The sequence below is a fragment of the Nerophis ophidion genome, linkage group LG21 (assembly GCF_033978795.1).
Source record: "Nerophis ophidion isolate RoL-2023_Sa linkage group LG21, RoL_Noph_v1.0, whole genome shotgun sequence".
In the NCBI taxonomy this organism is placed as follows: Eukaryota; Metazoa; Chordata; class Actinopteri; order Syngnathiformes; family Syngnathidae; genus Nerophis; species Nerophis ophidion.
In genome coordinates, this window is record NC_084631.1 from 21,154,970 (window position 1) to 21,168,259 (window position 13,290).

General features: G+C 41.4%; 1 long non-coding RNA gene across 2 annotated transcripts in view; it reads right to left on the reverse strand.

Annotated features, from left to right (window-relative positions):
- The window catches only part of LOC133539869 (uncharacterized), a 123,985-nt gene that overhangs the window by 87,472 nt on the left and 23,223 nt on the right, over nucleotides 1–13,290 (reverse strand). The window contains exon 3 of one of the 2 annotated variants that reach the window (XR_009803508.1): nucleotides 6,847–7,092. The exons of the other annotated variant lie outside the window; for it this stretch is intronic. This is a non-coding gene — a long non-coding RNA (uncharacterized LOC133539869). Of the gene's footprint in view, nucleotides 1–6,846; nucleotides 7,093–13,290 lie in introns of those variants that run through there. 2 annotated transcript variants of the gene reach the window in all.

Below are 13,290 nucleotides of genomic sequence, written 5' to 3' on the forward strand. Positions count from 1 at the left end.
ATCAGTTTTTGAGCTAGATACTAGCACATGCTGCAGAACAGGGAGAACCAAACAAAATATGTAGATTTTTCTGTTTTCGTCTGATTGCAATGATATGTTCTAATCGTAAACTACTGTAAAGGCCTATAAAATAAACAAAGCATTAAGTGAAACAAGCAGTCAATCTAATTTAATAGCGTTGGCTCGTAAAAAAAATGAAAAATAACTGAATTACTGATGACGCTGTGCAGTTCTCCAATTATACACTTGAGATAATAGCCGCAGTAATACTTTGTATTGCTATGGGAGTTTACATAATTACAACAAACACACATGCACACTATTCCTGTGAGATGAGTGCCCATCGGTAATTACCCGCAGTCGTGGTGATGAAACCCGCAATGTGTCTTTTTATGCTACGTTGCAGGGCTACATGATAGTTTAGTCTTTATTTAAAGGGACAATGCACAGAAACATTAAATTCAAAAACAGATATGTTTTGTACCAGATTATAGCTAAATAGCTAATTTCCATCTGCAGTCGCTAACTACCTAAATTAAAGGGATACAAAAATCATGCAATAAAATCATTACAATAAAATCATACCATATCACATAATAACATTTAAAAAAGTCATAAAATGCCCTTTCATGGACACATACTTCATATACAATACAACCACTTCTCATGACCTACACTTCCAGTCGGGAGTTTACGTAATCTACATTCATTCTGGGCTTGAATCTTGTCCTAATTTGCATGCAATTACTTGAAAGTATCTTTATTTTTCTAAAGCGTGTTCAATTATATCCAATAACAAAAATAAGGCACACAATTTTATTTTGGATTATATCAACTTCGTACAAGGTCAGAACTATACATACAGGCTCAAAAATGTAGAGACAATCCCTCAAGTCTTATAAGTTGTGCTGAAGGTCCAGAAGTTATTTTAACATGACAAGGCCAAGCCTCTGCGATGAGATGACGACTTGTCCAGGGTGTACTCCGCCTACCGCCTGAATGCAGCTTAGATAGGCTCCAGCAACCCCCCGCGACCCCAAAAGAGGGACAAGCGGTAGAAAGTGGATGGATGGATGGATTTTAACTTCCAGTTAGGGATCATGACTCACTGCTGCGGGAAGAATTTATTTGTAAGCACACGAAAACTTGTTTGACGGAACTCAGTGGAATAATCAATACTTTGGACGAGGAATATAACATCCATCCATCCATTTTCTACCGCTTATTCCCTTTTGGGGTCGCGGGGGGCGCTGGCGCTTATCTCAGCTACAATCGCTGGTATTAATTATAAACCGTGGTAAAATTACTGATCGTTAGTACTCAAAAATGTTATAAAGATTCATAACCACACTTTGATAGTCACACAGAGGTGTCTGAAACAGAAGTGAACTGGCTGTCCAGAGTCGGGACCCAGGATGGACCGCTAGTCCAGAGTCGGGACCCAGGAAGGACCGCTCGCCTGTGTATCGTTTGGGGACATCTCTGCGCTGCTGATCCGCCTCCGCTTGGGATGGTTTACTGCTGGCTCCACTTTGGACGGGACTCTCGCTACTATATTGGATCCACTTTGAACTGGACTCTCACCGATATGTTAGATCCACTATGGATTGGACTTTCACAATATCATGTTAGACCTGCTCGACATCCATTGCTTTCGGTCCCCTGGGGGGGGGGTTGCCCACATATGCGGTCCTCTCCAAGGTTTCTCATAGTCATCATTGTCACTGTCACGGACATCCCACTGGGGTGAGTTTTTCCTTGCCTTTATGTGGGGGGGGGGGTTGCAATTTTATGCGGGGTCGTTCTCCCAGGAATGCAGACGTACAACTCCGGACGAAAGCGTGAAGATAGGACTATGATTTATTGTCATAAATCTTACACATTAAAAAACAGACAGGAACCAAACAAAAGGAAAGCGTGCCGTTCGCACGAGAAGCTAAATAACCAAAACGTAGCACAGGAATCATTAGCCAGAAAACAGGAATACCTACATGACTGTTGCATACAGCAAACAATGAAGCCCGACTGAGTGTGGCGTGAAAGGTGAATAAATAGCTCTCTGATTAGTGGTCGACTGCAGGTGAGCGTGCAGGTGAACCCAATTAATCCCCATAGAAACCAAAACAAACCCAGAGGTGCACAAAACAGGAACTAAGGGAGTCCAAAAATAACAGAACATAACTAAACAAAACACGATCCGGCCACGGATCATGACAAATCCATTCCGTAGTTTAATTCCAAATCCTTTTATATATATATATATATATATATATATGATTCAAATGCACATATACTCTAAGTACTTTTTGAGCACTTTCAACAATACCGTATAATGATAACGTGCTAATTTTGGTCACAATAATTATGATGTGAATTGTTACATACCTAAACAACTAGGGTTCCATATTGTTAATAATCTCATATGGGTACCAAACCAGAACTTTGAAACCATTCTTAAGGGTTCTGTAACCTATAATTATTAAAGTAAACCAAATTGTATCTTTGTTTGCAGAATGTTGTGACATTCTAGTAAAACAAAATAGTCAATAAAATAATTTGATAAAATACATAAAATGACAATGGTACCTCGATTTTTTTTCTTTTTATATAGCTATGTGCTCTTACTGGTATTTTTTTGGGGGGTGTGACATTCCAAGTCTGTCACATCGCAGTGAGGGAAGTCTTGTCTTGTTTTTTCTGTCTTAAATATAATTCACTTCACTTGTGATTTACGTGTTTTATTTTGAAAAGTTATCTTCTTGTTTCAGATCACGCGTCCTTCCTCTTGTATCACCAGTCTGAAAGTCATCCCTGACCTCTGATTGTTTCCACCTGTTTCCCATTATCGTCATATCCTATTTAAGCTCATGCCTCCTCTTGTCCTGTGCCAGATCGTCTCGTCTTACGTGCCTTTCTAGCGTCTATGCCCATGTCCATGCTTGTCTCCCTGTCTTGCCCTTTTTTCCTGGTTTTCTTTTTTGGATCGAGCAGTCTTATTGCTGTAATTTCGAGTTGACCTTTTCCCTCCTTTGAGCGCCCTTTGTTTTACTTTGTCTACATAATTGGTGAGTTTTTGTGTTTTCTAAATTTCATTTTTTGTCTCATTGATTGAGTGATTTTTGTTTATTCCTATTTAGTGTATATATATATATATATATATTTATATATATATATATATATATATATACTGTGGACCAGCTCTATACTCTCGGCAGGGTTCTTGAGGGTGCATGGGAGTTTGCCCAACCAGTCTACATGTGCTTTGTGGAATTGGAGAAGGCATTCGACCGTGTCCCTCGGGAAGTCCTGTGGGGAGTGCTCAGAGAGTATGGGGTATCGGACTGTCTTATTGCGGCGGTCCGATCCCTGTACGATCAGTGTCAGAGCTTGGTCCGCATTGCTGGCAGTAAGTCGGACACGTTTCCAGTGAGGGTTGGACTCCGCCAAGGCTGTCCTTTGTCACCGATTCTGTTCATAACTTTTATGGACAGAATTTGTAGGCGCAGTCAAGGCATTGAGGGGTTCTGGTTTGGTGGCCGCGGGATTAGGTCTCTGCTTTTTGCAGACAATGTGGTCCTGTTGGCTTCATCTGGCCGGGATCTTCAGCTCTCACTCGATCGGTTCGCAGCCGAGTATGAAGCGGCCGGAATGATAATCAGCACCTCCAAATCCGAGTCCATGGTTCTCTCCCGGAAAAGCGTGGAGTGCCATCTCCGGGTTGGGGAGGAGACCCTGCCCCAAGTGGAGGAGTTCAAGTACCTAGGAGTCTTGTTCACGAGTGGGGAAAGAGTGGATCATGAGATCGACAGGCGGATCGGTGCGGCAACTTCAGTAATGCGGACGTTGTGGTGAAGAAGGAGCTGAGCCGGAAGGCAAAGCTCTCAATTTACCGGTCGATCTACGTTCCCATCCTCACCTATGGTCATGAGCTTTGAGTCATGACCGAAAGGATAAGATCACGGGTACAAGCGGCCGAAATGAGTTTCCTCCGCCATGTGGCGGGGCTCTCCCTTAGAGATAGGGTGAGAAGCTCTGTCATCGGGGAGGAGCTCAAAGTAAAGCCGCTGCTCCTCCACATCGAGAGGAGCCAGATGAGGTGGTTCGGGCATCTGGTCAGGATGCCACCCGAACGCCTCCCGAGGGAGGTGTTTAGGGCACGTCCAACCGGTAGGAGGCCACGGGGAAGACCCAGGACACGTTGGGAAGACTATGTCTCCCGGCTGGCCTGGGAACGCCTCGGGATCCCCCGGGAGGAGCTAGACAAAGTGGCTGGGGAGAGGGAAGTCTGGGCTTCCCTGCTTAGGCTGTTTCCCCCGCGACCCGACCTCGGATAAGCGGAAGAAGATGGATGGATGGATGGAGATATATATATATTTCTCCTCTCTGAGCTGCAACCTTATCGTGGTAGAGGAGTTTGCGTGTCCCAATGATCCTAGGAGCTATGTTGTCCGGGGGCATAAAGCCCCCTGGTAGGGTCTCCCAAGGCAAACAGGTTCTAGGTGAGGGATCAGACAAAGAGCAGCTCGAAGACCTTTATGAAGAAGAAAAATCATGGACCCAGATTTCCCTCGCCCGGACGCGGGTCACCGGGGCCCCCCTCTGGAGCCAGGCCCGGAGGTGGGGCACGATGGCGAGCGCCTGGTGGCCGGGCCTGTTCCCATGGGGCCCGGCCGGGCACAGCCCGAAGAGGCAACGTGGGTCACCCCTCCAATGGGCTCACCACCCATAGCAGGGGCCATAGAGGTCGGGTGCATTGTGAGCTGGGCGACAGCCGAAGGCAGGGCACTTGGCGGTCCGATCCTCGGCTACAGAAGCTAGCTCTTGGGACGTGGAACGTCACGTCACTGGGGGGGAAAGAGCCTGAGCTAGTGCGCGAAGTCGAGAAATTCCGGCTGGATATAGTCGGACTCACTTCGACGCACAGCAAGGGCTCTGGAACCACTTCTCTCGAGAGGGATTGGACCCTCTTCCACTCTGGCGTTGCCGGCAGTGATAGGCGACGGGCTGGGGTGGCAATTCTTGTTTCCCCCCGGCTCAAAGCCTGTACGTTGGAGTTCAACCCGGTGGACGAAAGGGTAGCCTCCCTCCGCCTTCGGGCGGGGGGACGGGTCCTGACTGTTATTTATATATATATATATATATATATATATATATATATATATATATATATATATATAAGGGGTGGGCAAATTAATGCGTTAATTACGAGTTAACTCATCAATCTATTAACGCAGACAAATATTTTACCGCACATTTGTGTATGTTGTTTACATGGTTTTATTTTGTTAACGCCTTTTCTTAACAAGATGGCGTCTCCCGGATGTACTTCGGCGTGGAGGGGCTCTTGGTAAAGATGGAACATTTGGCAAAAATACCGGACAATTCTGCAAATTTCATGGCTGGCTTACAGCGTGGTCACTCCGGGATCACTTACGACCGCCAGACAATTCTGAATGTGGATAGATCGGGCCGTGTTGGACTGAATGACGCGTGCTTGCTAGACCGGCTAGCTAGCATGGGAATACTTTGCCGGCTACATCCAGCGGCCTGTGAAGCAGCGGAGTATATGTGTTGTCTGTTTATTTGTGAATAATGCAGACGAGACGTGTTGGCTGAGTTCTTAACGTTTGCTTTCAGAGCGTGCATATCACAACATACAGGATGCAGTCATGGCGACACAACCTATACCGGGCTACCGCGCACGCTCGTCACTCCTGTTGCATGCTGGGTAGGGTAGTTTTTTTTTCCCTGGCTCATAACATCACAATATAGTACCATGTATATGCGTTCAGTTTATCAAAGCACCAAGCAAACAATCGGAAAATTCCCATCATATCAATTCCTAGATATGGTCATAATTACGCAGAATAAACACAACATTATTAATATTGCTACTACGGATCATTTGATCAAAAATTCCCTAAAACAGCCCAATACCTATAATATAGGTTTTTTAAACATAAGATCCCTGATTAAAAAAAAAATGTTTCTGCTGTTACCTCAGAAATTGCCTGTTCAGATGTTATGATTGTGGCTCCGAGATTTGTATGTAGATTATATTTATTTTCCATAACAAACAGGATAACTTAAATACCCTGGCAGTAGCAATAAGCTTAAATGTTTATATTTACATTTTTTGAGTTGATTTTCATAAAATATGCTATTTAACTGCTACTGTTTAACAAGTACTGATTTAAATTGTGTTTGCACAACAAATGTTTTGGCACTTTTGTTCATGTGGGAGAATATTCCAATAAAAGGTGCACTAAACACTACTTTTGAATTCATTGTTGGGCTTTGCGTATACAATGCAGTTAATCGCGATTAATCGGAGAAATAGTGCGATTAACTTCGATTAAATTTTTTAATCGTTGCCCAGCTCTAATATATATATATATATATATATATATATATATAGATCCTTTTTCTTTTTTCCTCCAGTTGGAGCGCTTTTGTTTTTTTCTTACATTATATTCTACTTTTGTTAGTTTTTACTTAGATTAGATATTCCTCTTTTTTGGAGTGATTTTGATTTACCTTTTTCTCTGAATTATTTTCCGCGTAATTAGATTATTCTTGCGAAATACTTTTTGCTTTGGAGTTAAAAAGTAATTTCAAAATAAAAGCTTTATTTTGGAACTTCCTCTCTGCATCTGGGTCCTCTCATAATTCCAAGTCTTAAAGTCTTTTGACTGGCGTTTTAAAACGAATGAGAACCGACTCGCAGTTGTAATTCATTAGTTTCAGAGCTGTTTTTTCTGCGAATTGTGCATGCTGCCCTGTCAGAAACAGATTCAGAATCAAACTCAAAATCAGCTTCATTGGCTTCATTTATTGAAGGGGTAATGACATCACTGAGTAAAAGTCGTCCCAGAAGACTCTATTCATGCAAAAGCTATCATGCGCTCTCATTCACCCAGGAAACTGATTTAGGGGAGTATTTTAATTTGCACCTGAACCTACTTAATTAAGCCTTTGAGCTGCTGTATTTGTAATTAGAAAGAAAGAAAATGAATACAAGTCAAAGAAAACGTTGCATTTTGGTGCACTTCCGCCCAATCCGGAGGATGATGATGACAAGGTCAAGCGTTACTTGGTGACGTCACGGTCATACAATGGGCAAATGGCGCCATGTTGTGGAATGTTTAAAATGGAAACAAAAGCCAAATTAGTTCAACAATATTTAAAAAATAATTATCCACCACATTTATTCATATATGTATACATTTTGATTTATTGACCAAACTTTTCATCTTATTTACAGCCACGAGTGATTTTTTTCCCCTAATGAAGAAAAGTTTCTTGAAAATAAATATAGGAATGAGTCAAAAATGTGTCTTTTGAACAACTCTTTTGAAGGAACTGCTCCTTCAAAGAGCCAATAATCCCATCTCTATTACCAGCCAGCTTCAGATGCCTCTCCACCGCTATTTGGCGTAGCCAATGCCCATGCCGTAAGAAAATATTGAACAGTTGCTGATGTTTGAAGAAAAAGCATCTCACTGGAGATTTCGTAGAAGTCTGCTCTCCAAGGTACAAACCCCATTTCCGTATGAGTTGGGAAATTGTGTTAGATGTAAATATAAACGGAAAACAATGATTTGCAAATCCCTTTCAACCCATGTTCAATTGAATGCAGTACAAAGACAACATATTTGATGTTCAAACTCATAAACTTTTTTTTTTTTTGGCAAATAAATTAACTTAGAATTTCATGACTGCAACACGTGCCAAAGTAGTTGGGAAAGGGCATGTTCACCACTGTGTTACATCACCTTTTCTTTTAACAACTGAGAAAACTAATTGTTGAAGCTTTGAAAGTGGAATTCTTTACCATTCTTGCTTGATATACAGCTTATGTTGTTCAACAGTCCAGGGTCTTGGTGTCGTATTTTACGCTTCAAAATGCGCCACACATTTTCGATGGGAGACATGTCTGAACTGCAGGCGGGTCAGGAAAGTACCCGCACTCTTTTACTACAAAGCCACGCTGTTGTAACACGTGGCTTGGCATTGTTTTGCTGAAATAAGCAGGGGCGTCCATGATAACGTTGCTTGGATGACAATATATGTTGCTCCAAAACCTGTATGGACCATTCAGCATTAATGGTCCCTTCACAGATGTGTAAGTTACCCATGCCTTGGGCACTAATGCACCCCCATACCATCACATATGCTGGCTTTTGAACTTTGCGCTTATAACAATCCGGATGGTTATTTTCCTCTTTGTTCCGGAGGACACCACGTCCACAGTTTCCAAATATAATTTGAAATGTGGACTCGTCAGACCACAGAACACTTTTCCACTTTGCATCAGTCCATCTTAGATGAGCTCGGGCCCAGCGAAGCTGGCAGCGTTTCTGGGTGTTGTTGATAAATGGCTTTCGCTTTGCATAGTAGAGTTTTAACTTGCACTTACAGATGTAGTGACCAACTTTAGTTACTGACAGTGGTTTTACGAAGTGTTCCTGAGACCATGTGGTGATATCCTTTACACAGTGATGTCGGGTTTTTGATGCAGTACCGCCTGAGGGATCAAAAGGTCCGTAATATCATCGCTTACGTGCAGTGATTTCTCCAGATTCTCAGAACCTTTTGATGATTTTACGGACCGTAGATGGTAAAATCTCTATATTCCTTGCAATAGCTCGTTGAGAAATGTTGTTCTAAAACTGTTTGACAATTTGCTTGCAAATTTGTCACCCTCGCCCCATCCTTGTTTGTGAATTACTTAGCATTTCATGGAAGCTGTTTCTATACCCAATCATGGCACCCACCTGTTCCCAATTAGCCTGCACACCTGTGGGATGTTCCAAATAAGTATTTGATGAGCATTCCTCAACTTTATCAGTGTTTATTGCCACCTTTCCCAACTTTTTTTGTCACGTGTTGCTGGCATCAAATTCTAAAGTTAATTATTATTTGCACAAAAAAATGTTTATCAGTTTTAACATCAACTATGTTGTCTTTGTAGCATATTCAACTGAATACGGGTTGAAAATGATTTGCAAATCAATATATTTCGTTTATAATTACATCTAACACGATTTCCCAACTCTTATGGAAACGGGGTTTGTAAATGCTGTACATTACTTCGCAAAACTACTGTAGTTGTTTGTTGCACATACTTTTGGATTTTTCGATATAGCATTTGTTATTAGAAACATGTTCAAGTTGTGGTGCTTTGGGCTTAGTACGCTTTGATTTGAATCTAAATTCAATTGGGAACATTGATTCATATACGAGTATTTCGAAGTACAAGGTCCGTCTCTGAACTAATTAAAAACAAAGGCCGGGGTATCACTCTATAAAAAGGTAATGCATTTATCAATATGAAATAAAAGTCACAACAACGTATATCACCATATTAATGACCGCAGTACCAGCAACAATACAGAACTCAGGAAATATGCAAAAGAATATCTGCATTTCCTTGGGTTATCACAGAACATGGAGTCATTCCCAAAAATGGTTAAAACATTTTATTCATAAAAGCCCACAATGTAGGGCTCGGCGATATGTCGATATATCGTGGGTTTGTATCTGTGCGATATAGAAAATGACTATATCGTGATATTCAAGTATATGTTCTTACACAGTTGCTTTTACTGTAGCTGCGGGCATTATCACACTGCATGCGTTTCCCACTCTTTCTTGTCTCTTCCTCTCATAGAGACAAAGAAGCGCACCTTCTTACACACGTCACGTGTGCAATGTCACAAGCCCTCCCCAAGCAGAGAGGTAGCTATATGGGCAACATTAGCTGTGATGCTAATGGTGCGTTGCGAGAGAGAGAAGGTGCGAATCTGGTAACAAATGGTAGAAAAATTAATTCCCAAGAAAAACAGCATGGGTTGTATCGTCTGGCGGTGGTTTGGCTTCAAGCAGGAATATTTTGAACAATTATGTGGCAAAAGCTTTGTTACAAAAAGTAGCAGCATTGCTAATTTGTAGCATCATTTGAAAAGTCATCCCACTAAAGAATGAAGCGTGCTTGAAACTGCATGTCAACATCTCCGTTCGGTGCCACACCCACAAAATGCCCAGGCAACTATTTCCACATTAACACCATATGGAAAAAAAAAAAAAATCAACAACAGAAGGAGATAACGTCCGCAGGAACCTACCACAGAACGACTGACATACACTTTTGATTTGATTTCCTATTATGCAGCTCATTTTTATTTGACAGTTTTTGAAATATCTTGCACTTTAACTATTGTAGTGGCGTTCTGTACAAAACGTTCACTTTAATTTACTGTTGTTTTGATATGTCATCTTAGTGACATCATGCACAAAAGTACACTAATAGCTTGTTTTAAAATGTCTGACAATTTTGCAGTGTTTTGGAAATTACATGGATGTGTGTGCCACTGCTTAATAACTGTTTAATGAACAACAGTTTTGGTCAATTGCCTTAGTTGCGATTTCCCTTTCTGCATGAAAGTTTAAAATTAGTATATATTAATGGAGTATGAACAAGAATATTTTAATGTAGACACATAGAATCATCATACTGCTGTGATTATATGTACCAAGTGTTCATTCAAGGCTAAGGCAAAATATCGCGATATACAAACCCCGTTTCCATAAGAGTTGGGAAATTGTGTTAGATGTAAATATAAACGCAATACAATGATTTGCAAATCACTTTCAATCAACCCATATTCAATTGAATATGCTACAAAGACAACATATTTGATGTTCAAACTGAGAAACATTTTTTTTTGTGCAAATAATCATTAACTTTAGAATTTGATGCCAGCAACACGTGACAAAGAAGTTGGGAAAGGTGGCAATAAATACTGATAAAGTTGAGGGATTCTCATTAAACACTTATTTGGAACATCCCACAGGTGTGCAGGCTAATTGGGAACCGGTGGGTGCCACGATTGGGTATAAAAGCAGCTTTCATGAAATGCTCAGTCATTCACAAACAAGGACGGGGAGAAGGTCACCACTTTGTGAACTAATGTGTGGGCAAATTGTCAAACAGTTTAAGAACATTTGTCAACGGTCTATTGCAAGGAATTTAGGAATTTCACCATCTACGGTCCGTAATACCATCAACATGTTCAGAGAATGTGGAAAAATCACTGAACATAAGCGATGATATAACGGACTTTTGTTCCCTCAAGCGGTACTGCATCAAAAAGCGACATCAGTGTGTAAAGGATATCACCACATGGGCTCAGAAACACTTCAGAAAACCACTGTCAAGTTAAAACTACTATGCAAAGCCAAAGCCATTTATCAATGACACCCACAAACGCCGCCGGCTTCTCTGGGCCCGAGCTCAGCTAAGATGGACTGATGCAAAGTGGAAAAGTGTTCTGTGGTCTGACGAGTCCACATTTCAAATTGTTTTTTTTGGAAACGATGAATGTCGTGTCATCCGGACCAAAGAGGAGAAGACTGTTGTAGGTGCAAAGTGGAAAAGCGAGAATCTGGGATGGTATGGGGGTGCATTAGTGCCCAAGGCATAGGTAACTTACACATCTGTGAAGGCACCATTAATGCTGAAAGGTCCATACAGGTTTTGGAGCAACATATGTTGCCATCCAAGCAACGTTATCATGGACACCCTTGCTTATTTCAGCAAGACAATACCAAGTCACACAACAGCATGGCTTCAAGTAAAAGAGTGTGGGTACTAGACTGGCCTGCTTGTAGTCCAGACCTGTCTCCCATCGAAAATGTGTGGTGCATTATGAAGCCTAAAATACCACAACGGAGACCCTGGACTGTTGAACAACTTAAGCTGTACATAAAACAAGAATGGGAAGGAATTCCACCTGAAAAGCTTCAAAAATGTGTCTCCTCAGTTCCCAAAGGTTTATTGAGTGTTGTTAAAAGAAAAGGTGATGTAACAGTGGTGAACATGCCCTTTCCCAACTACTTTGGCACGTGTTGCAGCCATGAAATTCTAAGTTAATTATTATTTGCAAAATAAAAAAATAAAGTTTATGAGTTTGAACATCAAATATCTTGTCTTTGTAGCGCATTCAATTGAATATGGGTTGAAAAGGATTTGCAAATCATTGTATTCCGTTTATATTTACATCTAACACAATTTCCCAACTCATATGGAAACAGGGTTTGTATATCGTGTATCGTGACATGGCCCAAAAATATTGAGATATTAATAAAAGGCCATATCGCCCTGCTCTACCACAATGACAAATGTATAAGTTAAAGTACCAATGATTGTCACACATTGTCTTCTGTATTTGACCCATTCCCTTGTTACACCCACTGTGAGGTGAGGGGAGCAGTGAGTAGCTGCGCTCAGAAATCATCTTTGTGATTTAAACCCCAATTAAAACACTTGATGCTGAGTGCCACGCAGGGATCTAATGGGTCACATTTTCATAGTCTTAGGTATGAATCGGCCGGGGTTTGAACTCACAACCTACCGATCTCAGAGCGGACACCCTAACCCAGGGCTGGGCATTACGTCGATCGCGATCGACTGGTCGATCTCGGAGGGTGTGTCAGTCGATCTCAAGCCAAGCATTAAAAAATATACATAAAAATGAGCAATCATCAATCATACCAATACTTCAATTTCGTCAGTTGTTTGTCATTCTCGGCACCCGAGGATCTTGTGAGATGACGCTGGCTGCTGCGAGCTCATATTTAAGAAAAAAATCACTAACAGGGCGGACGCAGAGAAACACATTTTATTTCTAGAGACTCCGTACCTACTGTCAAAACTCTAAAGACCGACTGCACAGTTCCTGTCTTCACCATAAAAGACCTGTTTCATCCTGCCTGTGCTAACAAAATAAGAGTCTCAGAAAGCTAGCGTGCACAAGCTAGCAAGCTACGGAGTTTGATGCCAATGTATTTCTCCCCCGCCCTCAGCGACCGCTTTCTCACTTGCTTGCCCACCCGCACACTCACTGACGTCACTCACCTGCTGCCAGACATTAAAGGGCCACACACATATGCTACTCTCATAACAAAGTGTTTAAAAACGAGTATGCAAGTTGGACAAATGAGATGCCAAATCCAACCACTTTCATGTGGTATTGGACAGAAAGGAGGACTTTTTTTTCCTCCATTTGAAAATGCGGACGTTATCAGCACCACTGTCTAATTCCAATCAATGCAAGTCATCAGAATCAAATACACCAACTTATATTATTGTCTTCATGAAAGAAAGGAATCTATGTGTGTTAAACATGCTTGTATTATCATTAAACACCATTAACTTGTTAACAAAAATGTATCTTTCATAAATAAATAAATATAAATTATAAATAGGAATGAGGTAGATCTCCTCGA